This window comes from Salmo salar, chromosome ssa22 (assembly GCF_905237065.1).
Source record: "Salmo salar chromosome ssa22, Ssal_v3.1, whole genome shotgun sequence".
In the NCBI taxonomy this organism is placed as follows: domain Eukaryota; kingdom Metazoa; phylum Chordata; class Actinopteri; order Salmoniformes; family Salmonidae; genus Salmo; species Salmo salar.
The window spans coordinates 40,292,482-40,309,880 of NC_059463.1; the positions used below are offsets into that span (position 1 = coordinate 40,292,482).

Below are 17,399 nucleotides of genomic sequence, written 5' to 3' on the forward strand. Positions count from 1 at the left end.
GACAAATCTCTGTTACATAAAACACTGGGCTTAGAATGGCAGGGATGGAGGGATGGAGACCGAGAGAAGGAGGGAAACAAGGGGAGGGAGATACGACGAGAGAAAGGGATGGAGAGAGAAGGATAGAGAGGGGGAACGATACATGGAGATCGGAGGATGAGAGAATAAAGTGTTAGAGGAAGCAAAATATGCCTACAATATTCTGCTGCCTTACAATACATCATAACACTGTCTTCTGCTGCCTTACAATACATCATATCATTGTGTCTTCTGCTGCCTTAAAATGCATCACTGTGTCTTCTGCTGCCTTACAGTACATCATAACACTGTGTCTTCTGCTGCCTTACAATGCATCACATCACTGTGTCTTCTGCTGCCTTACAATACATCACTGTCTTCTGCTGCCTTACAATACATCATAACACTGTGTCTTCTGCTGCCTTACAATACATCATATCATTATGTCTTCTGCTGCCTTACAATGCATCATAACACTGTGTCTTCTGCTGCCTTACAATACATCATAACACTGTGACAGATTGACTATGAGTCCCAATCTACTACCTCAGTACACACTATGCATCCTGGCCTGACATATACAGTCTCTTTCCCCTGTCTATCTGAGAGAACATGTCCAGTCCTATAGTGAGAATATTTTCTGATCTGCCCACAAGAGTAGTCGAGAAGGGGGATGGAGAGGGAGGTGAGGAGATGAGAGGAAGGGGGATGGTAAGGTTGATTTGAAGGCTCCAATATTAACAGTGAAAGGCCATCTGTATGCATTTGGCCTCTCCTCTGTCCACTCCTCTGTCATATCACACACACTTTCTAAGAAGCCCTGTGTAACAGTCCTTTATTGTTGTTGTAATGAATTTTTACAGTTGTTTTTTTCTATCATATTTTAAATAACTTGCATAAAATACACTTTATGATACTGTCATGAAGCATTATGACCATCCTGTGTCACTTTACTTGAACTAAGAAAATACACTTTATGACACTGTCAAAAAGCATTATGACTATCATAATCATATAACGGTGACTAACCCCATTCCGTACAAATTTGCGCAACTGCGACATTCAAACGAGGCTGCAATGAAAACTAATGGGACTGAAGCGACTGTGTTGACATCAACATCTGGGGTGTGAACTTTCTATTCAAGCGTTGATTGACATGGCAATGGTCCAATAGTATTGGAGAAAAGTTGAAAAAACGGACCCCTCCGACGCTGTACGTTAAATTGTGACGTGTCATGATGTAACATACATCATGCATAAAGCAACTCATTCTGTGTCTTACAGCCTCTCTCCACCAGGTGTAGAGCTTCTGTCGCTGTTTAAAAATAAGAAAGGGACAGGGTAAGGGACAGGGACAGGGACAGGGTAAGGGGGGATACTTAGTCATTTTTTGCATCATCAGTGCAAGCCATCATGACTCTCAAAAGCCACAACAGCTGCTGTTAACTTCAGCGTCGCCCTAAAAACCCGATTTAAACTCAACACAAACCTTCAAATAGGTATGTAATGACACATTATATAAAAACTCTTTATAGTGTTTTATTTACATTTTAGAGGTGATAAGGCGATAAGTTGGACAGACCGGGTGAAAAAAGCCGTTTGGGCCTCTGTACGCCTTTGAAGATATTGCATATAAAATCTGCCGTTTCCAGCTACAATAGTCATTTACAACATTAAGAATGTCTACACTGTATTTCTGATCAATTTGAGGTTATTTTAATGGACAAAAAATGTGCTTCTTTCAAAAACAAGGACATTTCTAAGTGACCCCAAACTTTTGAACTGTAGAGTCTCTCTCCCTTTCACTATGACGCAATAGGTTTTGCTTCCGCACCCATCATTTTTAAAAAAGACCCGACGGAGCTCATTGCCTTCTTGAATCATGCAGAGATGGGCATCATAAAGGGCTCGTCATTGGTTTTGTTGGAAAGGGGAGAAATTGTGCATTAATGGTTTTGATATTACAATTGATCTGGAAGTATTACGTTTTTTGGGCTCTAAAATAAGATCAATTGTACGGAATTGTATGGTAGATGTACATTTTTCGTGGGTAGCTACCAATTCTTTGTGGCTTGCTAGCTAGCTTGTTAACCCTATTGACTTACTATGGACTTACGGTACCCATTCACTGAACCGTCTCCAGCCAGAACAATAATGGCAATAGAGACGAAACAAGATATACACAAAGCAACCATTTTACTTCATAACTATCAGCTGGATTTATGTGAATCATAATAATGGAGCTAGTCAACTAGTATAGCAGGCAAAAATGACCTAATATTAACTAATATTATGCAAGATAGAAGACAAATCATTATGGCTAGCAAGCTAAATATTATTCATGGCTATCTGGCTAGCTAACAGTACTAGTAGCTAGCCAGTTACCCCTATTGACTTATTATGGGTAAACATGCCAAAATTAACACAATGTATTTATTAACATATCAAGATAAAATGTTGTAGTCAGGCAACGTATAAGAAGTGAATAGACAACATTCCATTCCGAAGTCAGAGCGCTCATGTTGTGTAATTTTGTAAGTAATTGCTTCATATTTTGTGCCATATTTTCCATTGAAGCTTGCATCGATGCATGCTTCAAAAAATGTACAAATGGAGTACGCATTCAAAAAGTGCCCTCCATGCTCCGTTTCGCATACTTATATTTGGACTCATACTCTGACCCTCCCGTGCTCCAATTTGCGAGCTCAGCGCACGGTAGTATGCATTTTGAGAAACACCCTAGGATTTTGAATGGGAATCAATTGTTTGGTCCCCACAAAGATAGTAAAACAAACGTGTGTGTGTGTCTGACTGACTAATGGTCAGATAAGGTGTTCTAACACAAAGAACTCCCATTTTTCTGACAGCATCTCAAAGCTGGAACACCGCTGACAACACAGAACCCACACACACACAAACACACACACTTGCATCAATACTGACAGCAGCATGAACAGGTTACCAAACACACTGGGAGAGACAAGAATCCATCAGCAGGTAAATGCGCTTACACGCACGCACACTCACACGCACACACACACACACGCACACACACACTCACAGGCACACACACATGGGAGAGTCATGACAATGGCATCACCAGGCATCAACAGAGAGGCAGAAGGAGTAGCCATTGTAACCATACACAGTACACACCAATACAGCAGACACTCAGTACAGACAGACAGAGTATGAATGATAAAGGGGCAATCTGCAGCTGCTACATCCATTTTTTACTTATAAATGAATGATATATACCAAATAATTATTAAAGAATATAACTTATAAATGCCTATTGAGCTTAGTTCAACAGTCAAACCCCATCAGAACACAAAATATAAGCTTGTTCTATTCTAATGTTTGTAAACATTGTACATTTAAACACTGTATAGCTTCAAAACGCTTAAAACTATCATTTTGATATCTTGGATGGTTAGTCCTTGCATCCATAGCTCTGTCTATCAATTTGAGAGTGGTTACATTTCTCTAGGCTCACCCCTCAGCTTTTTACCAAAACAGAGGCAGGGAAATGTATTTATTATGGTTTCAACTGCGGATTGCCCCTTTAAAGAGATGTATGTATGTATGCATGATGGGCAATGGGCAGCAGTGACATGTACACTTGACTACACTGGTTTGTCAATACCAACAATCAACTGTGTCAGACACATTAAGAGTGTGTGTGTAAGTATCTGGTAGTATTGACACTGCTACACACACTGTTAATAAATGATAGAAATGTCCTTTCGGTCTTACAAAACTTACAATATAGCAAACCACCATACAATTATGTGACGGACAAATGACAGAACACACTAGATAGACAAACTAACCACCTCATTGCTCAGATGATTGAGTACAAGCTGATTAAAAAGAAGAAATAAAACAGCTTTTGTGTTGGACAATGACAAATAGACCAGTTTGATGAAAACCATTTCAATGTTCCTCAAAAGACTATTGGAAGGATTTTTCATGTTCATGAATGACAACATTATTGTATGATAATATCAACAAGAGGACAATCAGAAACAGTTTTTACAAATAAAAAACATATTTTTAAATCCTACAAATCACGGCATCGTGAACATGTGTAGCCATGAGAAAAATATGAATTAACATCCTCATGTCTGTCAGATAGAGCAGAGCTCTCTAACAAAAGCCTCTTTCCGCCTGGCACAGGCAGCTCAACACACACACACACACACACACACAAACACACACAAACCTCTAAAGAGAGACAAGTTACCTCTCTTGGAGACGGTTTCCTGACCAGGTGAAATACTGCTTCACTCTCTCTCTCTGTCCTCCTAGCTCTGACTCGTTCCACATCTACACACACACACACACACACACACACACACACACAGATCCTCCATCTGCCACCGCCCCCTTGCCTTCTCCATGCCCACCTCATGAATTATTAATTAGCCCCAGGGCATACACCCTCCACTGCTTGAACGGACACACACACACACACACACCCACGCAGGCTCACTCACAGACAAACACACACTTACAGCTTACACACCACACACACACACACACACACACACACACACACACACACACACACACAAAGCCAAACCCAGCCAAAGACACACAAATGCATCTACACACAAGCACGCTCAAGCACACACACATGTACATACATGAACACATAAAAGCCCAAACACACGTCATCCATGCGTGAAAACACATGCAGAGCCTACTCACACGCCTATATAAAGACACAGTCAATCATGCATGAACACACACCACGAACAAACACACACATTAACACATGCCCCCCCCCACACACACACACACACACATACACACACACACACAGGCTCGTCCATGCGTGCTGTTCCATCCTCCCAGGCGTAGCTGGAGATGTAGCCCATCGAGGATGAACCTCAACTGGGAGGGATTACAGCACTGTCATGGCCAACCCTGCCACAGCTGGAAGGGTCAGACAGGCCAGAGAGATCGTGTGGGTGGGTGTATGTTTATCAGACCACGCTTCCATGCTGCTCCTCCCTTCCCATAGACAGAAACTCAAAGGGGAAGTACCCGTGGTAAGGACTGTTAACTTCATTAGGGTAGGGGGCACTATTTTCACCTCCGGATGAAAAGCGTGCCCAAACTGCCTGTTACTCAGGCCCAGAAGGGAGGATATGCATATAATTGGTCGATTTGGATAGAAAACACTTAAAAGAATGTCTGTGAGTATAACAGAACTGATATGGCAGGCGAAAACCTGAGAAAAATCAATCCAGGAAGTGAGATTTTTTTATGTTTGTAGTTTTCCATAGACTGCCTATACAGATTCCATTGGCTTAGGACTCAAATTGCACTTCCTATGGCTTCCACTAGATGTCGACAGTCTTCAGAAATTGTTACAGGCTTGTATTCTGAAAAATTAGCGAGTAAGACCAGTCTGAATGAGTGGACACTGCAGTGTCCCAGAGGTTTTTCATGCGAGCGACTGAGAGCACGCCTTTCTTGTTTTCCTTTTATATTGACGAAGCTATTGTCCGGTTCAAATGTTATTGATTATTATGATTAAAAATAACCTGAGGATTGATTATAAACATTGTTTGACATGTTTCTACGAACTTTACTGATACTTTTCGGATTTTTCGTCTGTCTGTTGTGACTGCGTTTGAGCCTGTGGATTACTGAACAAAACGCACGAACAAAAGGTTTTTGGAAATAAAGAGGGACTTTATCCTCTTGAGGATACTCTTGAGGAACCCTTCGAGATAAAATCCCGTTAACGGGATGGACAACAACCAGTGAGATAGCACGGCGCAAAATTTAAAAAAAAAAATCTCTAAATTAAAATTCAAGTATTATACGGCATTTTAAAGATACTCTACTCGTTAATCCAACCACATTGTCCGATTTCAAAAAGGCTTTACGGTGAAAGCAAAACATTAGATTATTTTAGGATTGCACCTTAGCAAAAAAAAAAAAAACCAGCAATTTTCCAAGCACGGATAGCCGTCACAAAACCAGATATACAGCTAAAATTAAGCACTAACCTTTGACAATCTTCATCAGATGACACTTCTAGGACATCATGTTAGACAATACATGCATTATTTGTTCGATCAAGTTCATATTTATATCCAAAAACCCCATTTTACATTGGCGCGTGACATTCAGAAAATGTTTTCTCCCCCATAACCTCCAGGGAATCGGCACATCAATTTACAGCAGTACTCATAAACGTTGACAAAATGTATAACAATTATTTAAAGAATTAGAGATAATCTACTCCTTTATGCAACTGCTTTGTCAGATTTCAAAATAACTTTACGGAAAATGCACATTGTTCAATATTCTGAGTACAGAACTTAGCCTTCAATGCTAAGCTATAGAGTTAGCCTACAACCACGGCGTCGACAAATCTCTAAAAATATGTTTGAAATATTTTCTTACCTTTGCTGATCTTTGGCGGAATGCACTCGGGAGGGCTCCCACTTCCACAAGAAATGTTCATTTGTTCTGCAAAGTCCATCATTTATGTCCAAATACCTCCGTTTTGTTGACCCATCCAGAACACTTTAAAATGCCATGAGGCGTGGGCGTAAATCCATAGACGAAAAGTTCAAAAGTTCCATTACCGTTTGAAGAAACATGTCAAACGACGTTTACAATCAATCCTTTAGGGTATTTTTGGACGTAAAATTGCTATAATTTTCCAACCGGACAATAGGTATTCATCCCAGAAGAAAAATAATGAACAGCGAACTCGCGTGCACGCGCATCACGAGACACCTGTCCTCAGACTGGCCACTGATTGACTGAGCCACAATTTTCTGCCCGGTAACAGGTGATGGATGAAACCAGTTTCTAAAGATTGTTGACAGCCAATGGAAGCCTTAGGAGGTGCAACGTAAACCCTATGTCACTGTAGTTTCTCAAGGGATTCAAAAGAAGAACTACATTTCTAATTTCTCCCACTTCCTGATTCATTTTTTCTCAGGTTTTTGCCTGCCATGTGAGTTCTGTTATACTCACAGACACCAAACAGTTTTAGAAACTTCAGAGTGTCTCCTATCCAACTCTACTAATAATATGCATATTGTATTTTCTGGGCCAGAGTAGTAACCTGTTTAAATTGGGTACGTTTTTCATCCGGCCATGAAAATACTGCCCCCTAGCCCCAAGAGGTTATCGAACAAAACAAACATTTATTGAGTAAATGGGAGTCTTGTGAGTGCAACCATATGAAGATCATCAAAGGTAAGTGATTCATTTTATCACTATCTCTGACTTGTGTAACTCCTCTACTTGGCTGGTAACTGTTTGTAATGATTTGTCTGCTGGGCGCTGTTCTCAGATAATCGCATGGTATGCTTTCGCCGTAAAGCCTTTTTGAAATCTGACACCGTTGTTGGATTAACAAGAAGTTAATATTTAAACCGATGTATAACACTTGTATGTTTTATTAATTTTTATAATGAGTATTTCTGGTTTAGAATTTGACGCTCTGCAATTTCACTGGATGTTGGCCAGGTTGGACGGTAGCCTCCCACACCCCCTAGAAAGGTTAAACGCTGGTCTGACCAATCGGAATCCATGCTTCAATATTGTTTGATCACGCAGACTGGGATACGTTCCGGGTTGCCTCTGAGAATGACATTGATGTATACACAGACATGGTGACGGAGTTCATCAGGAAGTGTATTGGGGATGTTGTTCCCACTGTGACTATTAAAACATACCCAAACCAAAAAACGAGGATAGATAGCATCACTTGGGCAAAACTGAAAGCGCAAACCACAGCATTTAACAACAGCAAGGTGGCTGGGAATATGGTTGAGTAAAAACAGTCCAGATATGCCCAATCAAAATGTCAGTACAGCGACAAAGTGGAGTCGCAATTCAATGGCTCAGGCACGAGACGTATATGGCAGGGACTCCGGACAATCACCAATTATAAAGGGAAAACACAGAAGTTTTGCTCCCGGACAAGCTAAACACCTTCTTTGCCCACTTTGAGCTCTCGTTCTCCTTGGCCGACATGAGTAAGACATTTAAGCGTGTTAACACTCGCAAGGCTGCCGGCCCAGACGGCATCCCTAGCTGTGTCCTCAGAGCATGCACAGACCAGATGGCTGGAGTGTTTACAGACATTTTCAATCTCTCCCTATCCCAGTCTGCTGTCCCCACTTGCTATAAAATGTCCACCATTGTTCCTGTACCCAAGAAAGCGAAGATAACTGAACTAAATGACTATCACCCCGTAGCACTCACTTCTGTCATCATGAAGTGCTTTAAGAGGCTAGTTAAGGATCATATCACCTCCACCTTACCTGTCACCCTAGACCCACTCCAATTTGCTTACCGCCCCAATAGATCCACAGATGATGCAATCGCAATCGCCATCGCACTGCACACTGCCCTATCTCATCTGGACTAGAGAAATACCTATGTAAGAACACTGTTCATTGACTACACCTCAGCCTTCAACAACATAGTACCCTCCAAGCTCATCATTAATCTTGGGGCCCTGGGTATGAACCCCGTCTTGTGCAACTGGGTCCTGGACTTCCTGATGGGCCGCCCCCAGGTGGTCAAGGTCGGAAACACCACCACTTCTCTGATCCTCAACACAGGGGCCCCCACAAGGGTGCGTGCTCAGCCCTCTACTGTACTCTCCAACTCAACCATAAAGTTTGCAGATGACACAAAAGCGGTAGGCCTGATTACCAATGACAACGAGACAGCCCACAGGGAAGATGTGGGGGTCCTGGTGGAGTGGTGCCAGGAAAATAACCTCTCCCTCAACGTCAACAAAACAAAAGGAGCTAATCGTAGATTTCAGGAGACAGCAGAGGGAGCACTTGAAAAACTTCAAGTTCCTCAGTGTACACATCACTGACAATCTGAAATGGCCCATCCACACAGACAGTACGGTGAAGAAGGTGCGACAGCACCTCTTCAACCTCAGGAGGCTGAAGGAATTCTGCTTGGCCACTAAGGCCCTCACAAACTTTTACCACTGAGTGTCACGTCCTGACCATAGAAAGCTGTTATTTTCTATGGTAGAGTAGGTCAGGGCGTGACAGGGGGGTTTTCAAGTTTAGTTCTTCTATGTTGTTATATTCTAGTTTTGTATTTCTATGTTGGATTTTGTTTGGGATGATCTCCAATTAGAGGCAGCTGGTCATCGTTGTCTCTAATTGGAGATCATACTTAAGTAGGTGTTTTTCCCACCTGGGTTTGTGGGAGATTGTTTTTGAATACGTGTATGTTAACTTCGTCACGGTTTGTTGTTTTTGTTTATTCCGTTTATTTTTGTATGTATTGCATAGTTTCACAGTTCAATAAATATGTGGAACGATAATCATGCTGCACTTTGGTCCACTTCATCCTACGACAACCGTGACACTGAGAGCATCCTGTCAGGCTGTATCACTGACTGGTACGGCAACTACACCGTCTGCAACCGCAGGGCTCTACAGAGGTTGGTGAGGTCTGCCCAACGCATCACCGGGGGAACATAATGAACATATAATAATGTTTACAAACTGATTTTACCCAGTTCATAAGTACGGCGGCTTGCGAAAGTATTCATCCCCCTTGGCATTTTTCCTACTTTGTTGCCTTATAACCTGGTTGTATCATTTGATTTAGACAACATGCCTACCACGTTGAACATTTTTTTATTGTGAAACAAACATGAAATAAGACAAAATACTGAAATATGCATAACTATTCACCGCCCCCAAAGTCAATACTTTGTAGAGCCACCTTTTGCAGCAATTACAGGTGCAAGTCTCTTGAGGTATGTCTCTATAAGCTTGGCACATCTAGCCACTGGGATTTTTTCCAGATTCTTCAAGGCAAAACTGCTCCAGCTCCTTCAAGTTGGATGGGTTCCTTTGATGTACAGCAATCTTTAAGTCATACCACAGATTCTCAATTGGATTGAGGTCTGGGCTTTGACTAGGCCATTCCAAGACATGTAAATGTTTCCCCTTAAACCACTCAAGTGTTGCTTTAGTAGTATGCTTAGCTGCCACCCCCATGCTTCACTGTGGGGATGGTGTTCTCAGGATGATGAGAGGTGTTGGGTTTACGCCAGACATAGTGTTTTCCTTGACGGCCAAAAGCTCAAATTTTAGTCTCATCTGACCAGAGTACCTTCTTCCATATGTTTGGGGAGTCTTCCACATGCCTTTGGGTGAATACCAAACATGTTTGCTTATTTGTTTCTTTAAGCAATGGATCTTTTCTGTCCACTCTTCCGTAAAGCCCAGCTCTGTGGAGTGTACGGCTTAAAGTGGTCCTATGGACAGATACTCCAATCTCCGCTGTGGAGCTTTGCAGCTCCTTCAGGGTTATCTTTGGTCTCTTTGTTGCCTCTCTGATTAATGCCCTCCTTGCCTGGTCCGTGAGTTTTGGTGGGCGGCCCTCCCTTGGCAGGTTTTTTGTGGTGCCATATTCTTTCACTATTTTCATAATGGATTTAATGGTGCTCCGTGGGATGTTCAATGTTTCTGATATTTTTTATAACCCAACCCTGATCTGAACTTCTCCACAACTTTGTCCCTGACCTGTTAAGAGAGCTCCTTGGTCTTCATGGTGCTGTTTGCTTGGTGGTGTTGCAGACTCTGCGGCCTTTGAGAACAGGTGTATATATACTGAGATTATGTAACAGATCATGTGACACTTTTTTGAAACAAGTTATTTTTTTCATTTCACTTCACCGATTTGCACTATTTTGTGTATGTCCATTACATGATATCCAAATAAAAATCCATTTAAATTACAGGTTGTAATGAAACGAAATAGGGAAAACGCCAAGGGGGATGAATACTTTTGCAAGGTATTGTAGGGGGTGCGTACTGGCGGCAGAGAATAAAAATAAATAAAACCACAGTAAACAGAACAATAAAATAAATGGGTAAACAAAACCCGTTACACACCAGCATATCATGCACAAGCACTACAATAAACAATTCCGGACAAGGACATGGGGGGAACAGAGGGTTAAATACACAACATGTAATGATGGAATTGAAACCAGGTGTGTGGGAAGACAAGACAAAACAAATGGAAAATGAAAGGTGGATCGGCAATGGCTATAAGACCGGTGACGTCGACCGCCGAATGCCGCCTGAACAAGGAGAGGGACCGACTTCGGTGGAAGTCGTGACAGGTATATGCTGTATTCAAGTCAAGGCCTATCCTATTCAACTATTATATCCATATACAGTCCATAATGTCTAAACATTCCATTACATACATACTGTATATATTTATACTCTGGACTCTGACATTGCTAGTCCTAATATTTATATATTTCTTAATAACGTTATTTTATTTTTTACATTTGTGTGTATTTACATTTGTGTGTATTGTTGTGTATTGTTAGATATTACTGCACTGTTGGAGCTAGGAACACTAGCATTTCGCAACACCTGCAATAACACCTGCTAAATATGTGTATGCGACCAATAAAATGTTATTTGATTTTGATTTGCATCCGTGCGTGATCAGGAGCCTGTGTGCATGTGCGAGGAGGGGGCAATTAGGGTGGATGTGTGTGTGTGTGTGTGTGTGTGTGTGTGTGTGTGTGTGTGTGTGTGTGTGTGTGTGTGTGTGTGTGTAGAGGGAGCGAGGGTGTGTGTGTGTGGGAGGTGTATCTTCGAGAGCAGAGAGGTCTCCGGGGCATGTTAAATATCCCTAACAGCGTTTTGAGTAGGCTGGGGGTCACAGAGAGCAGCAAGAGGAGAGGGGGACAGGAAGCGGGACAGGGGTGGGGGGTAGAGAAAGCAGTACTTTCTTGTTTAAGGAGATTGGAGGGTGAATGAGATGGGCGGTGATGGGGGTGGGTAGATATCCCCTCGTAGCATCTTGGATTATTGACCTCACCTCGTCCGGCATTTCCCCTGCCGTCTGTCTACTCCCGTTCTCATCTCCGCTTATCCTTAACCAATCACCCTTACCCAACCAATAAATATCCCCTCCCCTTTCCACCAGTAACATGCTAATAACCCTCCTCACATATGATTAAACCATATGCTAACCTAACAACAGCCTACGCAACCCCGCTCACATACAATAAGAAGAGATACGCACGACAGACACACCCACGTGCACCCAGACAGATAAACACTCGCTCTTGACTGACTGATCCTTCTGCTCCAGCCAGAGACACACACAACAAGAGGCAAAAACACAATGTGTACAGACAGACACACAAAAACTGTCCAAAGACGCTAAAGATATGCATAGAGCTAGGGATCCTTAACGTTAAGAAAAATCCCTAACAGAAAAACAATGTTTTGTTTTTACCCCCCACAAAATTAAAATCACAGTGCACCTGGCTCACCTGCTCTTCTCTAATGATGCGACTGCATGTTCAGTCTTCGGCCTGTTGCGTGTAGAATATCCTAGCCTATTCATTGATGATAGGCCCTGATTTACTAGAAGTTGTGAGACATTGCAAGACAAGAAATTGTGAGATACAGCTTTTGATTACCGATAGATAGCCCTAGTGCAAGGTTCTGACTCCTTTTGCGTGGTGGCCGACCTGCCTATACATTGACCCTCCCCTCTCTCTCCGTCCCTCACTAACCCGCTATGAAAGATGCAAGTGTTTGTGTTCTCAGAAGTACCGCAACTAATCAGTCTCATCCGTTCCAAAAATACAGAATCTTAGGAGTCGATTCCTAGCGGAAAATGTCATGGTAAGTCACAGTATTTAACCTACTTTAAAGTACCTTTTTAAGAGAGAGGGCTGATTGACAGTTCTGGTCACCTAGTGATGGAAGTTAGTCCCGCCTTCCTTACAGACAAGTAAAATGCCTGTTCAGTGGCCCTTCGGAACTACAGTATCTCCAGAGAAGGTTTCGTTTCGGCATTTAAAAATCTGTAGTGTACCCTTACAGACAAACAAACACATCCCGGAGCTATGGGAGACTGCTGAGAGAGAGAGAGAGAGAGAGAGGGGGAGAGACAGAGAGAGAGACAGAGAAGGAGAGAGAGAGAGAGAGAGAGAGAGGAGAGGGGGAGAGAGAGAAAGAGAATACACACAATAGAGGACATATCTAACTGGGCTCACTTTATGGCAGGGGCCAAGTGTCTCACACACACGTAAACACACAAACACACATTACCCCATCCCATGTACTCTAGCATATCTTTGGTTATTAAACCCTGTTTGAGGCCATTTACCTTGGGCTGTTTATACTGTTTTATACAGCACACACACACACGCACATGCACACACACACGCACACACACACACACCTTTGAATGTATAAATAAATAAAAAATGTTCAGATGAACAGATCAGATGGTGTAATAATTATAATCTGAGACAGAAGACTTCTTGCTATCCCATGCTGACCCTCTCAGATGACTCAGCTTCAGATTTGGTTCAGGGGCCAAATAAAGAGAGATACTGTATAAAAAACAACCTCATTATTTACCTGGCTAATAGAACAGAAAGGCTATTAAAGGTTCACTCTGCAAGTCCCATTTCCCTATGCTCTCTCAATTCATTTAAATGCAAGGGCTTTATTGGCATGGGAAACACATGTTAACATTGTCAAAACAAGTGAAATAGATAATAAATTAAAGTGAAATAAACAATAAAAAATGTACAGTAAACATTACACTCAAAGAACTTCCAAAAGAATAAAGACATTCAAATGTCATATTATGTATATATACAGTGTTGTAACAATGTGCAAAAAGTGAAAGTACAAAAGGGAAAATAAATAAGCATAAATATGGGTTGTATTTACAATGGTGTTTGTTCTTCACTGGTTGCCCTTTTCTTGTGGCAACAGGTCACAAATCTTGCTGCTGTGATGGCACACTGTGGTATTTCCCCCAGTAGATATGGGATTTTATCAAATTTGGGTTTGTTTCCAAATTCTTTGTAGATCTGTGTAATCTGAGGGAAATATGTGTCTCTAATATGTCTCTCTCTCTGGGTCAACAACAGTGGGTCTATCTAAAGGCCACAATGATGGAGGGAGAATGCCTCACATTTCTTCCTCTGCTGACATCTATAGTGTGGGCTCCTATGTTAACAAATCCAGAGGTTATTGGGGTGGTCAATGGAGGCTCTGTGTTAACTGTCTTTTCTCTGTATACATCAATGATGTCGCTCTTGCTGCTGGTGAGTCTCTGATCCACCTCTACGCAGACGACACCATTCTGTATACTTCTGGCCCTTCTTTAGACACTGTGTTAACTAACCTCCAGACGAGCTTCAATGCCATACAACTCTCCTTCCGTGGCCTCCAACTGCTCTTAAATACAAGTAAAACTAAATGCATGCTCTTCAACCGATCGCTGCCTGCACCTGCCCGCCCGTCCAGCATCACTACTCTGGACAGTTCTGACTTAGAATATGTGGACAACTACAAATACCTAGGTGTCTGGTTAGACTGTAAACTCTCCTTCCAGACTCACATCAAACATCTCCAATCCAAAGTTAAATCTAGAATTGGCTTCCTATTTCGCAACAAAGCATCCTTCACTCATGCTGCCAAACATACCCTCGTAAAACTGACCATCCTACCGATCCTCGACTTCGGCGATGGCATTTACAAAATAGCCTCCAATACCCTACTCAATAAATTGAATGCAGTCTATCACAGTGCCATCCGTTTTGTCACCAAAGCCCCATATACTACCCACCACTGCGACCTGTATGCTCTCGTTGGCTGGCCCTGGCTTCATACTTGTCGCCAAACCCATTGGCTCCATGTCATCTACAAGACCCTGCTAGGTAAAGTCCCCCCTTATCTCCGCTCACTGGTCACCATAGCAGCACCCACCTGTAGCACGCGCTCCAGCAGGAATATCTTTCTGGTCACCCCCAAAGCCAATTCCTCCTTCAGCCGCCTCTCCTTCCAGTTCTCTGTTGCCAATGACTGGAACAAACTACAGAAATCTCTAAAACTGGAAACACTTATCTCCCTCACTAGCTTTAAGCACCAGCTGTCAGAGCAGCTCACAGATTACTGCACCTGTACATAGCCCATCTATAATTTAGCCTAAACAACTACCTCTTCCCCTACTGTATTTATTTATTTATTTTGCTCCTTTGCACCCCATTATTTCTATTTCTACTTTGCACTTTCTTCCACTGCAAATCTACCATTCCAGTGTTTAACTTGCTATATTGTATTTACTTCGCCACCATGGCCTTTTTTGCCTTTACCTCCCTTATCTCACCTCATTTGCTCACTTTGTATATCGACTTATTTTTCTATTATATTATTGACTGTATGTTTGTTTTACTCCATGTGTAACTCTGTGTTGTTGTATGTATCAAACTGCTTGCTTTATCTTGGCCAGGTCTCAATTGTAAATGAGAACTTGTTCTCAACTTGCCTACCTGGTTAAATAAAGGTGAAATAAAATAAATAAAATAGAGGGACACGGAACACAGAGAGAGAAAGACGAGTCCGACATCAGAATTTTACAGGAAATTGAGAGCCTGTTGTTTTTTTGTTTGAGCAGAGAGAGAGAGACATAAAAAAGAGAGTTGTCTCCCAGTATTCAACTGGCCAGAGAGGAGGATGTCTCTCAGTATTCAACTGGCCAGAGAAGAGGATGTCTCTCAGTATTCAACTGGCCAGAGAGGAGGATGTCTCTCAGAGAGGAGGATGTCTCCCAGTATTCAACTGGCCAGAGAGGAGGATGTCTCTCAGGGAGGAGGATATCTCTCAGGGAGGAGGATATCTCTCAGAGAGGAGGATGTCTCTCAGGGAGGAGGATGTCTCTCAGGGAGGAGGATGTCTCTCAGGGAGGGGGATGTCTCTCAGAGAGGAGGATGTCTCTCAGAGAGGAGGATGTCTCCCAGTATTCAACTGGCCAGAGAGGAGGATGTCTCCCAGTATTCAACTGGCCAGAGAGGAGGATGTCTCCCAGTATTCAACTGGCCAGAGAGGAGGATGTCTCTCAGAGAGGAGGATGTCTCTCAGGGAGGAGGATGTCTCCCAGTATTCAACTGGCCAGAGAGGAGGATGTCTCCCAGTATTCAACTGGCCAGAGAGGAGGATGTCTCCCAGTATTCAACTGGCCAGAGAGGAGGATGTCTCCCAGAGAGGAGGATGTCTCCCAGAGAGGAGGATGTCTCCCAGAGAGGAGGATGTCTCCCAGGGAGGAGGATGTCTCCCAGTAATCAACTGGCCAGAGAGGAGCTTTATTAGCAACTAACAACAGGGTTAGATGACACGCCAAGTGCGCGTGTGTCTGTGTCCGCATGTGTGTGTGCACGCGTGTGTGTTCGTGATGTGTGTAAACGCAGGTTACTAATGATGACACTTGAAAAGCAGACAAAATGTTCAACCACAACATGACCAAAATCAAAATGCTGTTTCTACAGTCAGCATCTGTGTGGCGTATGAAACCTGCTCAAGGCTACTGTGACGGACTGACAAAACATTTACACAACATCAGCGGTTTGAATAAGCATCAACTATGAGGCATTTTGCCCAGACTCAGTGAAACACTTAAAGTGTGTGATGGCTTGTCATGTGTCCATCCGGGAAACATGCTACTGTTTAGGTGGCTGTGTGTGTGGTTGTATATAATGTTAAAGGAATGGTCCTTTCTTCAGTTGTATTATGCTGATAAGGCTGTTGCTCCAGTAAGATGAACTTCAGACCTGTACTGCATGTAGGCCAAGCTAAACATCTAACACACAGCCAGAGATAGAACAGCATCACTAACTAGCATGCAGCACTATCACCCCAGGACATGACCTCCAGGGCAGCAGGGAACAGGTCAGCAGGCCAGAGTAGGTCCAAAGTGGAGAGCCCTGGGTGGGACTGTAAGGCTAGGCAGGGCCTGGAGGTCCGCCCTCTCTCCATTAATCTCCAGGGCTTTCTATGAAGCACCACACTGGGCAGGAGGACAGCCAAGGGACACATGAATCATACACACGCACACACACTCTTCCACGTGATGAATGAGGCCATAACACCTGTGGACATGGTGACTGTCCAATCCATTATTAGGAGTAAAAACAGGACGTGATTAGAGAAAGAGCAGTCGGTCCAGGCTTCTTAGATAAATGATACAGTCACATGTCTCTGGGAAACGACCACTACCTCTTCAGAACCAGGAGGTTCTGATCTGACTGACTGGATTGTCTGACTCGGTTTGTGACTGAGACGTGACCACTCATTCTGACTGACCAGGTTGTCTCACTCTGTGACTGCTCACCAAACGACAGTGTGCTCAGCTGGTTCTGAGGTGTTATCACACTACACTACAACCCTCCAAACTCCTGTTACATAAACGTCAGAAAAACAGACAGAGACCAAAACATGATCTAGTCCAGACAGAGAGAGAGAGAGGAGCAAGCCTAGCCGGTAATTGGGTAAGCGTTGTCATGACTACAGTGATGC

The 17,399-nt window shown here is 42.9% G+C and overlaps 1 protein-coding gene across 9 annotated transcripts in view; it reads right to left on the reverse strand.

Moving 5' to 3' along the window:
- Positions 1-17,399, reverse strand: part of LOC106583506 (neurofascin) — a 161,095-nt gene that overhangs the window by 102,014 nt on the left and 41,682 nt on the right. The window contains exon 1 of one of the 9 annotated variants that reach the window (XM_045705759.1): positions 4,265-4,375. The exons of the other annotated variants lie outside the window; for them this stretch is intronic. The gene's annotated coding sequence lies outside the window, so the exon portion shown is untranslated. Of the gene's footprint in view, positions 1-4,264; positions 4,376-17,399 lie in introns of those variants that run through there. 9 annotated transcript variants of the gene reach the window in all.